Below are 24007 nucleotides of genomic sequence, written 5' to 3'. Positions count from 1 at the left end.
ACTGCCACACATTACTGAACGAGTTGACACGAATGCAAGACTAGACAAACAGAGGGAACTAGCAAAGATGACTCTTAGACTTTGGCCTTGTGCAAGGGCAGGAAACCCTGGAGCTAGTCCATGTCTCTGATCAAAACCTTAATAATGCAATATTCCTCTGAACAGGTACTTAATAAATGTAACTCTCAAGGCAGGACTTGGTGGTCATGTGCATCTCATGTATCAAATGAAAACCCTTGTGTTCAAATGATTGCCATACACCATGCAATTCACAACAAGCTGGTAGAACCATCCCCCCAAATCACATATGCCAGTGAACAAATGTATATCCTTACTTGTTACCGACACAGTGGCAATACCCCTTATGTGGTCTACAGGAGGTTAGGGCAGGATAACCTGACCACACAAGTAAATACAGAGGACCAGCTAAAACAGTATTTAGAGAGAGCTGGTCACATGAGAGGGAGATCTTCAGATTGTCTCCCAATTGAAAGTGATATACAGACAGTGTGATTTTGTGATAAAGACCATGCAAATCTTACAAATGGCAATTTGTCCCAAAGCTTGTACAGGATGACTCTCCATATCCATATATGGATACTTCCTATATACTACAGCAATTCCATACAAGTTATGCGATATTAAAATAACCATAACCTTATGAACATCAGGGGGGCCCCTGGGATATTTCCTGAGCAAGGCCAAGGCATGCTGATTGTATTTCACATTACAAAAGCAATGCATTCCCAGCTCGCAGAAATTAAATTTGCTAAACCAAACTGGGAACATACAGGGTTAGAAAAGAAAAAGGAAACATTGAGGGTTTGCTTTTAATGGGTAGCTCACAATCGTATATCAAATCAGATTTTAAAAAAAAAGAATTAGCATATAAATTATCCACTCTTTCAGAAGCAATTGCCCAGTTATGCACTAGCAGACAATAAACAGGCACAGCTGCATAGACTTTCAATAAAACAGAAGACTTTAGGTGAATATTACAGTAAAAATCTTAAAACAAAAATGTGGTGAACAGGACTACGTTCTGAATAATCAAGTATCAAATATCAAGAATATAGTAACAAAACACAGTATTCTGTATATTGGGAATACAAAAACCTGATGACTATGTATTTTGTTGTACTATATTAAGCACAATTTTAAACAATGGCAGTCTCTTGTGTTAAAAGAAATGGACTGCTATCTAATACTGAACCGAAGGGTCCCTATTTAACAAAGGGTTTTACTTCACTGTGCAGTATGCACCATTTCTGGCAGCTGGCAATGTACAAAACAAGAAACAACTAGTTTCCATCCAAGTCTTACAATAGTTACAACTGGTGAGATTTCCTTTCACATAAATGGTACAGCATCCTCAAGTCAAAAAGATTCATTTTTTGTTTAATTTTCCATCAACACCCACTATGAAGATGAACCACTGACTTCTCAGTGTTACTGTGTTATTTTCACACAGCAAGTCTCACTCATTTCATACTGTAAAGCCATAAAAAAAACAGAAACTTCAGAAGAAACCAATCACACAAAAAATAACCTTGAGGTTCTGTTTTATTATTATAAAAAGCTATGCCACTGAAGCAATGACTATTGATGTTATTTATTTATTTGTACTTACTGTTTGAGCTTGGAGTTTGAAAGCCCCAGCCTCCTCTTGCGACTTTGAAAGTTGAACCCTTGAAATGGGGAGAAAACAAAAAAGAATATCAAAGTGCATATACACATTAAAAAATTAATGTTTCTAGTGGACAGAAAAGCAATTAGGCCTTTGCACTTGCATTGTTAAAATGGAATAACATATAAGGGTCACAAAGGGGCTCTCGATGGACTTGCTTTTTATTTTCTCTCATGCTTGTTATTTTATACACTGTGTCTGCTGAGCTAGCTGGGAAAAAAAGGTGGAAAAAAAAGACTCAAGGAGAAAAGCTAACAGGAAAGAAGAAGAGAGCAGTCTGAGGAACCATCTTACAATAACTTTTAAACTGCTCAACAGGACCAAAAATGTGTACATGAATCTGAAAAAAAAAAAACCAAAAAACAGTTTTAGGGCACTGGGACAATTAGGTTGAAATTAAATGGGATCTAACACAGTAGATACCCACCTTTGTAGGCCAATTATACAAACAGGAGAGGCAAGGTCTATTATTTTTATTTTATTTATTTATTTATTTCTTAGCAGATGCCCTTGTCCAGGGCGACTTACAATTGTTACAAGATATCACATTATTACCCTGTACTACTGCCATTTTATTATTCCTCAGAGACCTTTAAATCTACAGCAGTTAATTACAGCTTTCTATTGAAATACTGCATTTATCAGATAAGAGGACATAAAAGCCCCCAAAGCGATGACTGAGGTAAACAACATTTTTTAAAGCCAAAGGTTCTTGCTGTGAAGGGAATCCAACTTTTATTAAACCGCCACCAAAACTAACTTCTTCCAACAATAACCTAGAAAGTGTCCATAACATATACTGCTACCGCCAAAAGTTTTGCATTACCTAGAAATTTAGGATTGAGGAGAAAAAAAAAAAAAAAAAAAAAGGACTATGAACTTAATGTTAATCTTTTATTTAACATCATGTAATGAAAGAAACTACAAAATAATATCGCAAAAGTCTACCGGAAGCCATAATAGTAGTACAGTATGTCATGTTAGATTGCAAAATGTCACATTTCTTTCAATTTTTGACAGTTTTTCGTTAAGTATATGAAAAACTACAAAGCGGTATGTAATTCATTATGTTAACGTAACATTGTTCAGCAGGTTTTCATTCGACTTTATGAAGCACAATGAGTCGATTCTATTGAGTAATGCAATACAGTACAGTACAGTATTGGCCATAACTGTAGATGTGTCAGAAATACAATTTATATATACAAATTCAATATCTGACCGTGCCAGAATTGTGTAACAATGGGTTAAAGAGCATGACTGAGACCAGAAATCTTCCATGGGCACCACAATCCCAGGATCTCAATGCAATTGAGCATGTTGGGATGAACCTGGACGATTAATTTGTCATTAGGATCCTCTGCCTACCTCTTTGAAATATTAATAACTGAGTGGATAATTTTTTTTTTTTCAATTAAGACTGGCTTTTTATTTTGGCAAACATCTGCTCTTTACTCTAAAAATAATAATTAAATCATAGGTCAGCAAATTCACGCAGTATTTATTAACTAAGGCCCAGTATGGAGTCCAGTATTTGAAATCAATTGCCTGTGGACACATTGTTATATTGCCCATGAAACTGGAGTCTTTTGATCGAATCTAAATATGAGAACAAAACAAAATCTCAGCAGAATATATCAAAGTTAAGAAAAACAGCCACAAGAAATTACCAGTTTCGGTTTTCAAGAAGCCATTAGCATCATTAAGTCAACAAACACAGCCACCGCTTGACATTCTAAGAAGGACACAGCTGTCGGCTGCCAAGGCCTAAATGGTTAAAAAGCAGAACTAGTACCCCTAGAGTGACAACGGTCAGAAACTCCATTAATATTGATGAATAAAAGTATTATGAATTGTTTTGTTTCTTTTTTTTAAGTTATGGAGTACTATGCATCAGTTTCCCTGCTTGCTTTAAGGATTAGGATTATTCTCATGGTCCTCTTATTACCAAAACCCTAGATGAGCTTTTTTTTTTTTTAATACAAACATATCCCACTTAAATCTCTCGATTGACAGTAAACCTGCCGATTGCTTTAGCATCAAAGGAAACTTAAAGTAAACATGCATTTTTAAAAGGGAAATTACTTTGTACTACAGCACACAGATGACATTAAAGGGCCATATTAGCATAAAACACATTCTAGTTTGCAAATGCTAGACAGTCTACGCGCATTTAATCAGGATGACTGATAGGCTCGAAAGATTTCGTATTTCTGTTTATCAAATCAGTCATATATAAAAAGAGAATACTTGCTTCACATGAATTTGTTTCGTTCTTTCTTTTATTAAACTCTCATCACTGATACGGTCTTTCGTTTTAACTGTCAATGCTGCTAGGCAATGACAAAAAAAAAAATGAAATACATACACACAACTTAAAGTTGTAGTGTTTAAAGTAGTAGTTAAGGTTGGTGGTTATCTATATTACAAAAACACCAAAGCTTTGTTGATCCTAACATCGCACAGCTGTGATTGCAGAAGCAGGTCTATGTGGTACCTGCATTTACAGCATGAGGAACAACATCTTGAAACTAACATCCATATCATCATCAATGATTTCATTTTGCAGCATGACTTGGATATTTTAATAGCAAGTACTAAATGCTGGGTTAGACCAGTGAGGTACGACAATATCATACATAGAAAGTCTTTAAATAAGCTCTCATTGACAGTGGTGTTTTTTTTTGGGTTTTTTTTTACAAATCAAATATAAATGCTACATTAAATATTTAAAAGGTGTATAAAATGTAAATAACATTCCCCCTAGAGTACGGCTGAAATTCAGACATAAAAGCCAGCAGTTTTTTTTTTTTTTTTCTGATGACAGGAATATCTGCCTCGTTCACAAGAATCCTTTTGTGGGTTCACATTTATAGACTGTTGCACATGCACATGAATCCCTTCTTTTTCCCACCAATGAGCTTGCAAGGTCGCAGATCAGTACGCAAAAGAACATAACAAAACAAAAATCAGCAGACATCCTAGAAGCCTTGGTAAATGCCTGGTTTGGATTTCTGAGATTTGAGAAAAAAAATAAATAAAAAAAAAAAGGATAAGGAAGTGAGAGTAGTGTCTCTTAAAATATTTTGTTAACTATAAATTCAAAAAATATTTCATATGAATACATCAAAATGATTATTTTATAATCCTTATTAAAGCGTATACTGCACAACTAAGGCCTTATATAAAACCTTATAAAATTATGTTATATATTCTGTCTGTTTTCAGTTTTGACAGACGAGGAAACAATTGGGTTTTTAAGTTACTACACAAACGTAGAAAGGGTGTCAGTTTGCTCACAGTCTGCTAAAAGCGTTGGAAGGAGGAGAACACTGAATAAGGTATATTCTCAGGACTTGTCTTCTGTATTGCAAACTGCACCTACAGTAGCTCTGGGTAATGTGTTTACATGCGCAGTTTGCTTTATTAAAACGTGCCAAAATATCAATGGGTGTTGAAACAATAATAAATAATGACTCAGAACACTTTGAGATAATAAATAGATACAATATAATGCAAATTCTGAGGGTATAAGTGTTTTAAGGTACAGAGAGACTGGTACAAAACTTACCTCCATCTCTCAATTGTGAGCCTGAACCTATATGTTCAACAGAATATTTATTCTGTTGAACATATAGTACTGTACCAACAAACCCAATACAGTACATCTAAATGGAAGTCTATTTATTTTAAAACACAGTCCTTTCAGATATGTATTTTTGATATTGTATCTTTTTTGTGTTCCCTGAAAAACGGGTTGGAACGGGTCAAAACGAAATAATCAGATATGCATCACACACGTTTAACCGTCACTGGAGTCAAAATTTTATAGGGTCAGATATGCCAGTGCTGACTGTATAACAACTTTCAGCAATACCGTTTGCATTTTTCTTTTAGTTGTAAGCCTAGTTGTTTGTATTAAATACTGTACATGTGTGTTAAGAATGGGGTGGGGGGGGGGAGCAAGATCTAAATTAATTAAAGCTTTATCTATGTAATTCAATATAAATTTGTTAATCTGGGCCACATATCTGTAGGCTATTAATCAGTGCCTAATATTGTTACAGTAAAAGTACATTAGAATAGGGCTGTTAATGCAGAAGCAGCAGTTCACTGGGAACATATTAACTATTAATGAAAAATCAGATGAAAATTGTCAATAGTTTCGTGACAGCCAAATGGGGCACGATAGTCTGTCACTTACAAGTTATTAGCTTTTTATGAAAAAAATAAAATAAAATAAAATGTGGAAACTTGCTCACAGTTTTCATAACTTTGAACCATCAAGATAACAACGTTATTGGGCATTCATTGTTGAAGATTTCAGCACCACTACACACGACAAAGTTGCTTTCTTAGGAATTCATATTTACTCTATTAAATCCAGTATTTTTGTTTCTCATAATTTCAGAAAAGCTCACATGATAAATAATAATTAAAAATGATCAAAATGCTTTTCGTTATTACAGTTCTCAGCTGTGGGGATTCAGGAAACTGTGCCCCCCATTTCCCTAACCTTTAAATTAGCGAACAGAATTTATATATATCTGAGATAGTTTATGAAATGTGAGGATTCTGGGGATGTTACTGTTGATAATTCTTATGACAAGTCTGAATAATTTAGACATGAATTCTACATTATTAAAACAGAAACAAAATCAGCTAAACCGACACAATGGTGATGAACAATGTCATACAGGGTTTTTTTTTTTTTTGATAATGAATAGTGATCTCAATTCAATTCAATATGAATGAAAAGTACTTATAAAATGAATACCATAGTGTGTGGTGGGGAAAGGGGATTAATAAAAAATAAAACAAATCCAAAGAATCATATTTACAGTATATTTATATTCTAGAAAATGTTTAATGTGTTTATATATATATATATATATATATATATATATATATATATATATATATATATATATATATATGTGTGTGTGTGTGTGTGTGTGTGTGTGTGTGTGTGTGTATTAATTGGCCGCACACTCACCATGTCATTTAAAAGACGGACATGACCCGTTATCTTCAAAATTCAGTTCATTTTAATTTATTAAAACTTAAAAAGAACAAACAAACAACACGTTTCAACACGTCCGGGCCTTCATCAAGAAAAATACATATATTTCACTTGCATGCAATGTCACTTCATCCTAACCAGAGTAGCCCGATTTTAGGATCATTAGCTTGGTAACACAGGAATAAAAGTTACTGACTGAAGTTAAATGATCCACAAGAACACTTTTCTAGGACGTCATTCCTAACCATTGCACAGTTCTTCAAATCCATTTTTAATCCATTGTGTTTAATCCATTTAATTATTCTGAAATCAGTGCTTCCTGGAAAAGATGAAGATTAAGATCTCTGGGTTTGAAGCTGCAACTACATTCATTTCAGACCAAGAACAGATTAAACATCTAGACATGCAATTAAAAGAAAAAGGATGAGATAAGACAGAATGTGACGTCACAAATGATTTTACTGTTTGTTTGTGTACATTTAAAAATGATTCTTTTAGGATGTGTTTAATAATCATCAAAGTCTATGAATGATCGGTGTAAGCCAACCATTGTCAAACCCCCCCCCCCCCCAAAAAACATATATATATATATATATATATTGCCATTCTGAATGATGCTCATGGTTTTTTTTAGTTCCATGTACAATGCCAGCTTATTACAGACCAACATATTCTAGAGATGCTAAAAAGACTGTAACACTGGTGTGGGCCATAAAAAGCACAACCATGAAATCAATTGAAAATATAGCACAGATCTCTTTTTTTGTATATGTAGATTGGTATTTTTTTTTTATTTTAGATTTTAAAAGCATTCTACACAAGACACAGAAATGCAATTCATGGATGTGATATTATCCACAACGGTCACTACTATGGTAGCGACCCTGTGATACAAGCCATTAAGAAACTACAATAAAGCCATAGAAACACACTTTTGAAACTGTAGGTATTTTGTCCAATTCTTTTATGATTGGAAACACCCTCAAAATTGATTAAAATCCTTTTTCTAGCTCAAACCCAACCAGGTCTCCATTTCCCCCGAAGGCTACAGAAATGCCATAAAACTTATTTTAGAGTGACTGCAACGTGTTGCTCTAAAAACATCAATACAACGAAATGAAAAAAGGTACAAGTCGCTCTGAAGTCAACAATATTAAAACAAACGTACAGTACCCAATAGATTATTACACTGTGCAATAATATTCTAGACATTCCTGCAAGCTTCTAAATGTCCATGTTATCACTTTATTGAATACATCTCTGCAACTCGTCGATGCTTCCAACATGGAGTTCACTTCAGCACACTAATTTGTAAATATCGTCTAGGAATCGGCAAGGAAAATTAAAGTCTGCAAACTATTTTCTGTTTTTATTTTCTGTATTTTCAGACATACTGAATCAATGTAGATTTTCATGCTTCATGCACAACAGAGAAGAAACGGTTATTCAGCAAGTTATTCTAAAGCAAAGAAAACAGCAGCAGAATGGGTGCTGTGAAATGTGCTGTGCCCTAGCCTTCCACTTACAATCAATGGACTCCGTTTATTGGACAGAAATAACCGGTTTACTTTAAATCTTCAATTATAGTTCTTTGTTGCTTCTATGAAAGGACTAATGCTTGCAACTGTAAATTCCAAAACAACAACTGAAGAAGAAAAATAAGAAGAAGAAAAAGAAGATGATTTGTCATTTTTACCTGCTCCACCCTGAGCAGTAATTTACATGCACTAGGCTGCTGTTGATGTGACAAGGATACGTAACGTTTCTGTATCGGCAGGTGACCTGTTATTCAAAACAATTTTCACATAAAGAGAAGCATGATTGCTTCTTTGATTGAAATATTGCTGTGGTAATCCTTGGGGATAGAAGTCTCCGCTAACAATATTCACAGCTGCATGGTTTGCTTTGTAAGAATGCTTAGATTGGATTTCTCCTTTCTAACACTTGCATGCTCATTTACATATTCCATTTACAAGACAGAATTGCTCAATTAGCCTCTCTGTGTTCAGGGGTCCCCGTCCTCAGGCCGAGATGAATGACAATCACAGTCAGAACGGCCGGACTGGGACGGTAGCTTCCCTGGGCATAGTGTTTGGAAGTCTATGAAAGGTAATGAATGAACATTTTTTTAAAAGCAAATTGGCCTTTAATTGCAGACTTGAATGGCTGGGAATTAAAATCGGTTAGCATCCATGGAGCAGACACTGATGAACTATGAAATTAAAACTATGCTATGGAGAGAAAGATTGGTTTTCTACCCATGACTACTTACTGTAAATCAAGTGACAATTTATTGCTGTGAATTTAAAAGGACAGCAACTGTAATACACAAACGTTGGTAGCAACAGGTTGAGGCTGACTCTCCCCGGCTCCAGCATAAATTTAAATGTTGGGAAATCATGAAGTTTCTGCTATTGTATTATGCCACTGAAAAATAACCTGTGTAAAACACTAACTTTACAAAGCAGATATCTAATCAACTGAGTTTCTACCTTGAGGGCTATAGATGTATTCATCTTGCATTCTTTTTATAGCCAATTTAAGGATTTACGAAAATAAAAGTTGAACGGGCAGAAGATACGTCAGTGTACAGGCAAATTTGGTTGTCGGGTATACACGTACATGTTGTGTTAGCAATGGGCTCTGCAGCAAGCTTAGTGTATATGGGCATTGCATCCAGAAAGAATCTTTACAGACAGCCGTGACAAACCTGTTCTTGACCCATCTTGTAAGAGTATACAATCAATACACACAAAAAAAGGGTTCTCCTGGCTCTGGAACTCTTGCTCAGTCAGACTGCCTGGCATTTTACAGTAAAAAAAATAATACGTTCAGCTTTCACAGGTCAGCCGAGTGGAACAGATTAAACAGTTATGACAAATCAGCTTCTCCATTTTCAACTTTCAAAACCAATTGAATGCAGCATGTACATAAGTTGCAAGGGAGAAATTACTGTTATAGCTTTGCAAGTCACTAAACCTGATGGATCCCTTAGCTCAGGGGTGTCAAACTCATTTCGTATGGTGGGCCTGATCCGATACCCTGATCCGAAAACCTTATCAGTAGCTAAGCATATGCAGAACAGACTGCTGTACATGTTCAATTTCAGCTACATATGTAAACTGCTTATACTGCCATATTATACAGGGCTTTCTAATAACCTACAGTAAACTGAATTGCTTTCATTTTATCACACAGATGGCAGAAAAGGCAACAGAAAGACATTGTGTACGTTCAGTTTGATACATTTTTAAATTACTCATCTTATTATACTCTACAATTCCCCATTATTGTAATATCTGAGGCTGTCGCCCTTCTCGCTTTTCCTCAGACTGCTGTACATTAGCATGTAAATAGCAATTGGATCCCTGGGTTTGAACATCCCTTTAATTAACACTAATCCGCTTTAAACCTGCAACACAATCTGTTCCGACAGTCTGCTACACGCAGGTCCACAGCCTTTTCATAGCAACCCCATCGGAAACCAGAGAGCAAAACTCACAAGTTGAATAAGGACTCATTTACCAGCAACTGAAAAGCCAAGGTTTAAAACAGAGGGTTGCATATGGGGGGGTGTCTGGAACCTCAGAGTTGTCCACGCAACTTGCAAGATGTACCTGGACAGGCTGAAATGCATCCCAATCTGCAAGGCCAGTTTAAACACCATAATGCAAGTAAATTAATCTTTATGATGAGCCGAGATGGATTCACATCATGAAAGAAAAAGCAGAAAGGTGTCACTGTGTTTCAAGTCACTGCAAGAGGTTTTCACTCTGAATAAACAGTTTTTAAAACTTGAGTCCAAGACATGGCTCCTTCTCATTGATATTAAAAGAGGTATTTTTGAACCCCCCATCACAGACTGTCATTGTTTTCTCTTGCGATGCTCATTTCATGCAAAGGTCACAGAGTTTTGTTTTTCAAAACTGTTGCCTTAAGCCATTTAAGAGCTTTTTTTTTTTCTTCCATGAATGAAATTCATTGTAGGTTTATCTTAATACAAATCTTGGAATTTAGGCAAGATTTATAAAAAAAAAAAAAAACAAAAAAAAAACAACTATTGGATTCCATTATTTGTGAACAAAATCGCTTTAAAGTCAATTCCACTGGCCTTTAGCAGATAATATAATGGGGGGGGGGGGGGGTCAGTTCATTCTCCCAGAACCATTAAAATGTATTTCAAATAAAAAAGGGGCTTATTCCATTATTACTAAATCAAACACTAAGATATGAAAAGCTACAGATAGCTCTGTGCTGCCCAAAAACATCCACTTCATTTATACAATAATACCCAGGGCGAAAGAGAACACATTATTTTTCTTTCAGAAAAAACTGTTTTTCTACAAATATAAACCACTTTCAGAACATTAACACATGGAGAATTGCAGTATTCCAACTTTAAAATAACATATACTGCATGAGACAGTTTATCATTAATAATTATGGAGTGGTGGTGCTACAATTTAAGATGATGTTAAGCCAGTTTAAAACATTCACTTGCTTTAAAATTAAACATTTTGAAGAAAAAAAGAAACATCTACATCTGTTAAAACATGAACCCCCCAATTATCGTAATGTAACAAGGTTGTTTCATAAATATCCACCCAAAATGTCTAACAAACCCTTCTTGGCCCTGGAATCCCCCCCACCCCCCACCCCGCCCTTGTTATTGGGTGAACCAAATATTGCAGTAAAATTGCTACAATTTTGCATACTTTCAACATAACTTCAAAAAGAACACGTGTCTCTTGGATACCACTGCGATAATCAACAAACATGCCCACCTGACATTTCCAACAGTTCATTTTGGACTCCAAGGTGTCTCTGCTCACTACATGATTTGTTGTTTTCTCAGTTGAGCACACTCCTCCAACACTGTTCACCCTTATAGTGGGTGCAAGGTACTTCTTTGGCTTCTGTCATACACTGGCAATACATTAAAACTTTCAAAATGTTAAACTCAAGACTCCCAAGAATGTATTCTACTGTATGGTGGATACATCTTATAAAGTGGTCTTTCAAGTGTTTTCAAAATCACAGTGGGAATTGGCCAGAAGGCTTCTTCATATTTCTTTCTACCTCACCACCACCCCCTTCCCAACTTCTTTGCAATAGTTGCTGAATTATATACTTTTGATAAATGGCCTTTAAGGAGTTGATTGGTACAGCTGAGCCTGAAGACAATTTATATATAAAAAGAAAATAATTTAGTGCACAACATGTTTGCTGTAATATTTGATTTAGTGTCTCTTTGGACTACAATGGTGAAATTGTTTTGGAGAAAACACACGCTGTGATTCAGCTAGTGCCTGAATACTTTTGACTGCTACTGTATCAAAACTGCTGGTTTGTCATCCAAAAATGTTTTGCTAGATATAAAGATTTCTTAAGACTAGGAATATTAATGCAGTCTTTCTAAAGGTGAAGATTTAAGGGGACTAATCTCAGGGAAGAGGCCATTGTAAAAAAACATCATAAAAAGAGCAGTTCAGTCCAAGGCCTCTCTCTTCAGCACATACTGTAGTGTCATACAAACAATTGTGCTGTGATGCATTGTTTTATTGTTGTCCCTTTTATCTTTTTATGATGTTGGAAATCATCATTCCGAGTAGTTCTTATGTAGAGAATATTGGGACGCTGTAAAAAGAACCAAAGAATGATCACAAATATCATAAAAAAGTAAAAGGGACAGTATAACAATACTACTACTACTACTACTACTACTAATAATAATAATAATAATAATAATAATAATAATAATAATAATAATATGAAGCTGCATACTTTAACGTGTGAGCCACTCAATTTGCCCCTACGTTGCTTGCAGAACTCAAGAAGTATAAATGTCATAAAATGTAAGGAATATGATGAGTTCACGGGGCAATACCCCATACAATAACAAAAAAAAGGTAATTACAGGACCAATGCAGTGATTCCAGTGAGATAGCTTTCCAGAGATTTATGTTACTGACACCTCAGTTCCAGAAATGTAATGCATTTTTTTTTTTCCAGACTTCGGGTTTGCTCAGAAAGCCAGAGACATTAGGAGTTATTTCGGGTCACGGAGCTGCCTGCTCAATTCTTCAAGTGGCAGCTTTGGAGACAGAAACCTTGGAAGAGGACTGGCTGTTGAACCATTTCCACTGATTTATGACATGGCTTTGGAGACCCTGAGAAGATACATCTCTGTTTGGGTTTGGACATCTTGGGTGATAAAGTGGTCCCCTGATATGATTAGGCATCTCAGATGACATTCTTAATGTACCCCCAGCCCCCATAAGGATTTCACCTGAGATATCTCTTGCATATGTGACCTATTTTTTTCCCCACCAAAACAGACCAGTTTGTCTGGTTGTCTGTTCAGACGGTACACTCCTGAGTATTGTGTCAAGCCCAGGCACCTTCTAGATTTGTCATGTAACCCTGACAGACAAAAGGTAATATAGTCTTCAAACCTGCAACAACTAACATCAATCTGTAGGGTGTGTAAGTGTTTGAAATGTGTTTGAACTGAAAGGAAGGGCACATACAGAGACTAAGGGAAGTGAATAAAGTGTTAGTCATGATTTCAAAGTGAACTACTCCCCACAAAAATAAACAAAACATTTATGCATCACATATGGCTGCATTGATTTTCACAAGATGTCAACAAGCGACAACAAGCTGTCAGATTCCTCGGTTAAACTGCTTAATTAAGATCAACGGTACAGAAATTGACCAGGGAAAAGATTCACAAACTTCACTTTGTGAGGTTTGCTTTGGAATGAAGCCACATAATGACAATCATACTTAACCATTCTAAATTTCACACATGTTCGGTTGCTTTTCACAGACCTGTGTTATGAATATAAAGAAGCACACTTTCCCTTGGAAAGGGAAAAGGACTCTCTCTGGTTCCCAAAATAGGTGCCGGGGATCACTGGAGGGGCCATAAGATGGTTTCAGAGGCCACAGCACATATATATTCCTCTCACAAACGACTGTGACACCCGATAAAGCAATGCTCCCCAGGACGGGGGGGGGGGGGGGGGGGCAGAATAATTTATTTACATGAGCACTACGGTTAGATGCTTGGCTCTTATATGCATTTATAATCTTAATTTCCATTGTAAAAAAACTAAAGTGTGTGTGGGGGGGCCACAACATTTCACCAATTCACTGGGTTGCGATCCTCTGTCAGGATGCCTAATTTCATGGGGGGGCTTGACCCAATACGTTTGGGAAGGCCTGTGCAACTACAGCCCATATCATGCAGACATACTGAGGGAAAGGTTGATGCAAGCTTCTTGAAGCACACGGTACCTTGGTAAGAAGTAGAACACGTTTCTGTAGTATGAAGTATGAAGTATGGTGACACTGGCTCTTCCATTGCATTCCATTCCAAACCCTTACTTTATTACAGTGATCTTCATCAGGGTCAAGAACAGAGTGCCAGTTAAGGTTGACTACCCTGTTTTAAATGACCACAGTATAATGGGTTGACAGGGGGTAACTTGAGGGCTCAAGATTGTTCGGTACAGCAGAGCACATTAACATGACTGTCTGAAAAACAGACAAGAGTGGATGTGCGCTACCATGCTGAAACTGACATGCCTCAAAAAACCCAGGTCTACCAGGAACATTTGGCATCCACAATTAGCCAAGAGAGAATACAAAAAAAAAATACTTGTTTTCAAAAAGATTGAGAGATCATTTTGAGGTCTTCCAAATAAAATGGTAAAATCAGGAAAAAGGAAAAAAAAAGCAGCCAATGGTTTTATAAAAGAAGAGTCCTGCATCTCCTTGTCTAACCTTGAAAGCGAACCCAGTTATTCCGTTCAACGCAAATCAGACCATTCTATTTGTACTTGGAGATAAATAGATACTGACTTAAGAGATATGTCTCCTTTTTGACCTTGGGAAGTGAGAATAAAATGTGCTTGTGGCGCGAGTCAAATTTGATCAGATGCAGTTAAAAAAAAAAAAAAAAAAAAAAAAAAAAAAAAAAAAAAAAAAAAAAAAACCACACACACACACACAATGTAAAATGTACCCTTTCAATCAACCTCGTAGACATCAGAGCTACACAGAATGGGGGGCCTCCCTACAGGCCAAAAACCTGTGGCAGAAGACAAGAATATACACTAGACTCCAAGCTCAGAGGAAGAAAAAAAAAACCTGCAAATTTTGCAGTCAAATAACATTCAGCATATGCACAAACAATTTGATAAACATTTATATTGGAGTAATTCTTCTGATTTATCAAACTGAACATTCAGCTTAAAGTCCTGAAAAAAACAAGATAGAATGAAATCTGATCAGAAATGACCACCATTCCAGATAATTAGAGGCTGATAAACAGATTCTGTACATTACAGTACATTGCAAAAAGTCTGAGTGTGGTGGGGGTGGACTTACAGAACTTATTTTCCAATACATCATTCTGTTTTCACTCTTCATTTCTATAAAAATTTCTAGAAAAAGTCTTTAGCATCTAGAAACACTATTTTGTTCAATTTACCACAAACACACATACATACATACATACATACATACATACATACACACATATATACATATATATATATATATATATATATATATATATATATATATATATATATATATATATTGTGAACGATTGCACCACTCACAGGTTCGTGCCCCTTTAAAATTACGACCCAGGACAGAGAAATTGAGTTTTAAGCGCGGTTAAGCTACTTTTAATTCAACACAAAAACCTAACTATGTTTGGAGCGCTTCCCAAACAGGTACTTTCCCTGACTAACTTGCAGGACGGCTAAGCCGTTTAAATGGCACCACACAACACACACTAACACAGCACTTACTTCACTCTGGCTACTCGGAGACAGAGCACTCCTTCTACTCAGCAGCCTTGAGCAGACTGACTGCTCCTCTTAAATACCCTGCACCTGGTCCCAATTTAACAATAGCTACCAGGTACAGGGGATAATTAATAATAAAACAATTAACAAATTAAATGAAACAATAAAACAAAACAAAACAATCAAACAAAAAGGTGCATTCTGCACATGTTTCTCTCGCAGGGAGGTTTTAACCCCCTCCCTGCTGTCTCACATTCCTGCTGCTGTTACTATATATATATATATATATATATATATATATATATATATATATATATATATATATATATAACACATACATACAGTACAAACCTTTAAAATGGAAAATGCATTTGCTACTTTGAAAACTGGAAATTGCCTCTCAGTTTAAAGTGATCAGTCCTTATATTTATATTAAAGAAACCAGAAGAATAAGAGTTCTAAATTCAGTGCCCAAAATGTAATTTGCTTGAATTCCCCTTGTACTGTGTTTTGCTTTCACCACTTTCTTTTTCAATCATGAGGTCATATATTTAACCCATTGAGACAAATGCACCATTTACAAGGGGGTCCTGGAAAACAATAAAAAGCTATTGATTCAAAACTTTTTAGAAGCAATGGCAATTAAGTCTTTACAGCAAGGTCTGCTTTACTTTATTTATATAGAGCTTGATACTGTATTGCTTGATTAATTACTATGCCAAAATAAGTGACACTTCCAATTCCAATGCAACTTTGTGTTTGATAGAGCCTGCAATATCACGTACTACACAATACTCTACAGACAGTTAATAAACCTTGTTATTCCTATTTCATTATTCATTGACTTATGCATCCCTCATCAGAACAATAAATATATTGACACAGACTGGCAGCTTGGGACTCAATCACAGTCCCACTGAATCCTGCAATCGAATCAGTAAATAAGGTCAGCTCACGTAAGTGGTAGTAACTAATTCAAAGATGGGAGATCACGTTCATTATGTCATTCTCCCAGACTTATTGTAAGCTATTGGGTACCAAAAGTCTTCCTGCCCTGGCTGGACCACCACAGATCACATAATATATCAAGTGACAAATACTAATGGGTTAAATATTATATACCATTTTATTTATTTATTTATTTTTTCTGTAAATCTAACCCAAGGTACAGTACAACTGTCTCGTGGCATTTTTTTTTATTTTATTTAACAATTTCAATTAAAAAGGGCAACCACAAACGTTTTGATAACATTTTGGGTTTCTTCTAAAAATCCCTGAAAGATTCAACTAAGAAAAGTTTTTGCTATCTGTATAAAGCAGGTGCTAAAAACCACTCTGTATGCTCCTAATTCTAAATATATATATATATATATATATACACACACACAATTTGGAGGGGGGGGGGGGGGGGAATTGGGAGAAATGAAAGCAGATAGGATTAGTTAAGAGAATATCATTCTACCTCGCCAGGAAACTGGGTCTCTCCAGCTGTCTCCTGCAGCTCTGCAAAATCAAATTACACTAATTGAGATTAATGTATGGAATCTGATGCCTAAATATTGACCACTATAAAACGGAGTCTCCAACAAGTTAAACTAAGTAAATGATGGCCAACAACTGTACGAGATTCCCATTAGATTTTGCTTATTTAAATCAGGAAAGTACAGCATGAGAATTGATCTTTAGATGAAAGTATCTCAGGCCCTGCAACTGCCTGCTGTTTACTGTAAACTGTGTTCTAATGGGGATTAGCTTTATATGATATGATTACATAAAAAATATATAAACAAAACTAGCTGGGGATTATTCTTGGTTCAGTGTTAGTTCATTACATACATTATTAAGTCTGACATCCAACAATTCTTTTAAATTCAAAACAGGCTTTTCATGAATATGTAATAATCATGCCCATCTAAATTGAACTGTATATATTAATGAGACTACCCTTTACTGCCTTAATCTATTTTGTATATGAACTTAATATGCAATTAAAATGTTTAAAATGACATCCTTAATTTTAAGGTTTGACTGCTTCTCCTTAAGAGAAGAGAGTCTACCTTAACTGTGGATCGGTTGCAGTCATTCTAAACATTACTGACAAACCTATTCCGACTGAATATATTAGGAAAGACATTTTACCTCCAGGTTTCCTCTCTGGGTAAACATGCTTCAGGAACTTCATAGTTGTTGAAGTCAAAAACATTTACATGCAAGCCTTGCTTTTCAATATTCTTCATAACTGCAAAACTTCACCAAGTTTGCTTCTATTAAGTACGGATCAATTTCAGTGCCACCAAACTGCCACAGAATGAATAAATCAGCTACTAAGGCAGAAAATACCAGCCAGTCATTAGACGTTTAAGTCAAGCCAAGCCAATAAAAAACACCACTATCTCAGTGAAAGCCTTTAAGTTTTATTGTCGTTCATGGCCCCCCCCCCCCCCAGAAAACAAAAACAAACAATCCTTCATGTGAAATGTTACGTTTTGCTAATCATCGATATCAAACTTTAGCAAAAGATACATTTAAAAATGACAGTTTCAAGTGCAAATAGTGTATACCTCTGCTGCTCACCCAGCTAGGGGAAGTGTAAGGAAGCAGTCCTCTTGTGCCGAGGTTTGTTGTTTAACACCTATTGAAGAATAAATGTAGCGAGTGTGGTCCAGGTTGGACTGGATTATATGTGTACAGGCGCTCGTTTCTTTAATTCCTGGCAACCTCTTCACTTCCGCAATTTTCTAGCACTGCAGAGATACTATTCCAGCCACCTTTCCATATATACATACACATATTTAAATGTTTTAATTAATTATTATTGACTAACAAAATTAGACATTTCAAAGAAATCAATGTAGAAGGGCTGGAAGACATCACATGCCAGGGCTCCATTAATAGGGGCTGACTTGATCTAGAATTTTGATCAAGTAGAACACCAATTATAAAAACACCCTCAAGAGCAAAACTATGGAAATAAAATATTACGAATCTGTCTGCTAACAAGCTGGCTGCAGACAAGCTGATATTTAAAGCCTCAATACTTTTTTTTTTTTTTTTTTACCAGCAGTTTGCTGCAAACAAGGTTAAAAGTATCTGAACTCAAAACGTCTTGAACAAGGACAGTCACCTACAGAAATATGGTTCTGGGGTTATCATTTTCTTAAAGTTGTACAATAAATTATTATTTATTGTCAAATTGCAGTTGATGTGATCATGTTTATCCTTTCATTGTATCCATTTTGAAACCAATCAGACAGCTACAACATACCATAGGACACACATTCATTACTACAGCAGTGTACAAGAGTCTCCAGAATACTGTCCGTCACCACTCTATGGTGCCGACCCCTGCTTAAGTCAGGACACCTCTCCCTCAAAATAGTGAATGGACAAACACTTGTTAGGTTAACAGTAGAGTACAAGTGATTATGCTTATAGACCGTGGTTGCCTTCTGAGGTGCTTTGGGGGAAAACAATCTGGTTTCAAAATCTCTAATGTGAAAATCTGAAGACAAAAAAAAAGTAGTATGTGCATTGTGCATACAAATAGAGGCAATAGCTGTGTATGAGGTTTATAAAACACGGGTGTGAATACAATAGAGTGTATAAACAGAACTCTTTAGAACTTTACATTAGAAAAGGTATGACTGACTCTTTCCTAACCATGGAAATCAAACAATAAACATCTGAACAAAATGTAGGAAGACCTCATTTTGTTCACTTGACTATTCCAAAATATATAGCCTTTTCTCTCTATCCCACTACTCCTTCCCACACTTGTAATTAGCAATTCCAAAGAGCCTGTCAAATTCCAGAAATCGGGTCAGATCGGTGATCAAACCCCCACTGAATGAAATGTGCACATCGTTGCTCTTTACATCAGCCATGTAAAAACTAATGTAGTACAACAAAGATGATGAAGCAGATGACAAAGCCCAAGATTTTGGCATGGTTTTACAACTTAAACACTAGCTATATAGCATAACAGAATCCGAATTGCTTAATGAAATAATACAGTCTGCAATACACAGTAAATAGAACCATGTCTTCAGCAGAACTCTGATTTTGTTTGTGCTGCACTATGAAACATTCCAAAAATCAAACATGTGTTTTGTATAACTGTTGCACAGAGCTGATCAAATCATTCAAAATGTTGAGTTTGCAGATAACTTTACCATCTACTGAAATATTAAAATCAAACTGCAACTGTGCATGTTCAGAACAAAAACTTGTTGAAAAAAGACATGCCAATGCAATATCTTATTGATGTACAGTACTCAAGACAGCACTATGATTGAAAGCTCCCCCAAGTCTCACTTAGCACAATGTGTGTCGATATCTATTCTCCTTAAACTTCAAAACGGAAACATCTTTATGTTCAAGAAATCTCTTTCATTATTTGTGTGACCTACAAAATCCTTTTATAATTTATTTTAACCAAGACTTACTTGCAAACGACAACAGAAAGGAAGGTTCTTTTTAATTAGTAGTTCTACCGTCAGCAACTCCCTGCTGTCAAGCAGATTGTAAATTGGCCATTCACTCTTCACAACTTTCAGTGTCTAATTAATTTAAATATGACTCAAGATTCTGGGTAAACAAGACTTCACAAGCCATCATTTCTTGACTTCTAAATCCCATGGATACAAAAAGCAGAGTTTCAAAAGACATCAAGTCACAGGGATGTCTACTAAAGTGATGTGTGTTATTTTATTTTTTTTAAATGTTTTTCATGTTTTCAAGGGAGTACCAGTTCTTTGACAGACATGTCAAAACTCTTTAAATAAATAAACAAAAAGAAATCAGCTGTAACTTATTGGAGGTCATTCAGATTTTATACTCGTACTCAAGTATACAGGAGATTGCTAATTAAAACATCATTTACTGGCAAAACTAAAAATTCTTTAAGTGAAAAAAGTAGGTGTGATACATACAGACTGTTACATCTTTTGCAAGGGATATGTAAAAACTGCTGAGATAATAAAGACAATAGGCTGACATTTCTGGCAACAGTTACACATTTTGTCATATTAAATATGTAGTATTAGATAATTGCATGCTCTAGCTTTCTGGAGTATCTACCACTCGGTACAATAAATCAGAAAGAGTTTTACTTAAAATACTGTTAAATAATATAAAAGATTATTTCAGATAACAAAAACTTGTCACAAGACAGGAGTTCAGTCTCAGTTGAAAAATTGCATTCTGTAAATGCCTGTTCCATTTTTGTTTTTAACTAAACACTGCATCACATCAGATTAGTAATAATTCCCATTTTTAAATGCTTTGCGTTGCAATTCCCAATTTAATTAACTATCATCTCCAAGCCAAGGAAAGCTAGAGCCTACACCAGATTGAAGCTTGCTTTCAGCTCACTGGGACGACTTCACTGAGAGGGGCATTTAGTGTCTAAAGGGCAGAGACTGTTTACAGCAGCCAGGAAGAAACAAAAGCAGAAACAAAACATCACAGAAGCTTGTTTAGAGCTAATAAAAAAAAGGGGAACACTGTAAATCTGATGTATTTGACTTATCATTATATTAGAACATGTATTCTGTCTCATGTGTTTTAATGTGTTTTTACAACATTTACAAATATCAAGAAACGAGTGGATATAAGCATATACTATTTCATGAACTAAATGCATCAGTTTTGTTTCCCCTTATTACTGATAATAATGAAATGAGTAACTATTATTTTATTTATAAATATTTATTTTGAGAAAATAAATCAAGATTAGTGTCCATTATTGCTTATAAAGACCCTGAGAATACATGTGTATTATGTCATTGCAACCACTCAGGTGAAACAATGTCTTGTAATTTGCCCAAACATCAATATTTATCAACAAAACTTTCAGGAAGTACTGTAAGGTCCCTTGGGTCACAGAATAACGCATTTTTATACATGTATCTCTAAGCAGAATACATAATAAAAATTACTTAACTACAATACTCCTATCTGATTCAGCTTAAAAATCCATAAGAGGTGTTTCAAACATGAAAAAACGAAAAAAATAATAAAAAATACAAAAAGGGTTTTTAAAAAACAGAAATTTAGATCATGAGCCTCATTTGTATTTAAGTTGCAATAATATGTGTAATGAATTCAACTGGTTCAGGTCTATCTTACCTTGCTTTAAAACCCAAGCACTTCTTTATAATGCAAAGTGACAGAAAACTGACACACAACTTGTTTCATGCAGCTTCTGCTATAAAAAGTTGCTTTAAAAGCACAGAATTGAGTATTTTGTGTATAACTTTATGCATGAAAGTATCTAGTCTATGCATAAGACATCCCTCCAAATAGCCCAAACCAATACTTAAATGGCACCTATATATCTAGGTTAAGATTAAATTAAAACAGGCGTTCCTTAAGATTGATTCTTCGTCTTGAGCTCCCACGCAGCTGGTAGATATAAAAAGGGTTATTTTCCTCCTATATATTCTTCTCTCCAAGGCTCAGGTGTCACATCCCAAAGCCTGCAGACACTATAACCAAAAACTCTCTGGTTATTACCATTAGGTCTAATGCGTGCTACGGGAGACCAGGGTCACTCTCCATTTCTTACAGGCAGCCCCTGTCTGCAGGCAGGAGAATCCATCACCAGCACAGTGCAAGCAGAATAGGGGGGTGGCATTCATCAACAGCGTACATCTCTCAAATTTATTTCTACTCCGTTGTCTGGAAATGTTATCTCAGTCACACGGAGAGATGAGAAATTACAGGCCTACGGCAAATATATATATATTTTTTCTTCTTCTTCTTCTTGCCTTGGTACATGACATTGTGTTGCTTGCTCAGCTTTCCTGATAATACCATTTCACATGTTTTACTCAACAGAGGATGGACCAATACAATTGACTGATAAATAATTAATATTTGTTTGTTTATTGCATCACCTGTTTAATTTCAGGAAAGCATTTCCTCCATGTGCTGAACAAACTTTTGTGTGTTTCTGTACTGCGTAACAAAATACACAAATCAGTTCAAATTTGGAGCACAGACAGACCTCTATAAGAAGTAAGATAAAAGTGTTCAAGGCATCTAAGGAACTTATTTACTACTTTATATGGCCGAGCACCTAATCACATTACCAGTAAAAACACATGTAACTTACCAATTTTAAAATGGTCAAGCAAAAAAAAAACAAAAAAAAAACATCACTCCACAGATTGAAAAGTGTGGAAGTGAAACTTATAGAAGCTGCACAAAGTCTCATGCTTGAATAACTTTTGAAAGGACAGCATCTAGTCAAATTAAAATCCATCCTTTGTGTACTGCGTTACGTTCTAGATATTTCAGTTTGGTTATTCTCATCTCTTATGCATCAGATGTATTACCTTGTATACAAGGTCTCAAATGGTTACGTTACTAAATGTTGTGCATGTTGTTAAGAGGGTTTATACCTCCCCACCCCATCATATCCCCCTTACCAACAAAAGAGGGTCAGTTGTTGTGCCCAAAATACCGTAATAAAATCTCACCTTTCTAGGGAACATATTTGTTTTGAGCAGACACTGGTTCTTCAAACTGTGCAGCAAGTTCTGTCACTTAATTTCAATGCATTCTTTCATGTTTGTTTCTGATCCACTGCAGTAAGCACTGCCACCTGACTGAGGGGTCAGTGGATACACAGACAGCAAGAATACTGTTAATACCCACCTTGATGGCACATTATACCAAAAATTAAAAAAAAACAGATTTGCAGTATGTGGTTTGTTTTGTTGATTGCAGGAACCCAGTTCAGCTGTTAAAGTCAAAATCCACAGTACATGTACAGCACAAGATTTATACAGTTTCAAAACCACCGGTCTCCAGATTCAAAACTGCCACCCGCAAAGTTTCAAATAAATGTACTTTTATCTGTGAAACATGCCACCGTTGCCGTATACCAATACTCTTCAAAGCAGATTGCACATTTCCATCTGCAGTACATCACTTCATGGAAAAGACTTTCCTAGCAAAGGTAAGGACAATGTCCAATAATGCACATCAGAGTTGTACTGATCACTCAGGAGATAACTGCAGATAGATACAAATACATAGATATAGATAATATATATGGGTTATACTTTCTTTATCATTCTCTGCATTACAAATAAAAGTGACCTTTATTGTGATTGCATCTAAAGACCTGCATACACAGTATAAGCTTTTACTAAGAGTATTCAAACTACCCAGCTAATTGTATGTAAAAATAATGTGATATCTGTATAATGTGAAATAATGTATAATGTGATATCTTGTAACAATTGTAAGTCGCCCTGGATAAGGGTGTCTGCTAAGAAATAAATAATAATAATATTGGCCTTAAGGTTGTTGGTGGTGATGAAGCAACCTAACAATTTTGCTAATAGTGGTGCTGGTAAAGGAATTAAAACAAGACAATTAAATACCAACAAATTAAAAACTAGCTTAATGTTCATTTAAAAATAAATAAGAGACTTGCCATGATTTAGAGTCCCTACAATT

The 24007-nt window shown here is 35.5% G+C and overlaps 1 protein-coding gene across 1 annotated transcript in view; it reads right to left on the bottom strand.

Moving 5' to 3' along the window:
• The window catches only part of LOC117418328 (mitotic spindle assembly checkpoint protein MAD1-like), a 60738-nt gene that overhangs the window by 5610 nt on the left and 31121 nt on the right, over positions 1-24007 (bottom strand). Inside the window, exon 6 of the mRNA XM_034031253.3 lies at positions 1631-1688. The gene's annotated coding sequence lies outside the window, so the exon portion shown is untranslated. The remainder of the gene's footprint in view (positions 1-1630; positions 1689-24007) is intronic.

Source organism: Acipenser ruthenus, chromosome 13 (assembly GCF_902713425.1).
Source record: "Acipenser ruthenus chromosome 13, fAciRut3.2 maternal haplotype, whole genome shotgun sequence".
Taxonomy (NCBI): domain Eukaryota; kingdom Metazoa; phylum Chordata; class Actinopteri; order Acipenseriformes; family Acipenseridae; genus Acipenser; species Acipenser ruthenus.
The sequence above is the reverse complement of the archived record's forward strand: the minus strand, read 5'-3'. Positions and strand labels throughout refer to the sequence as shown.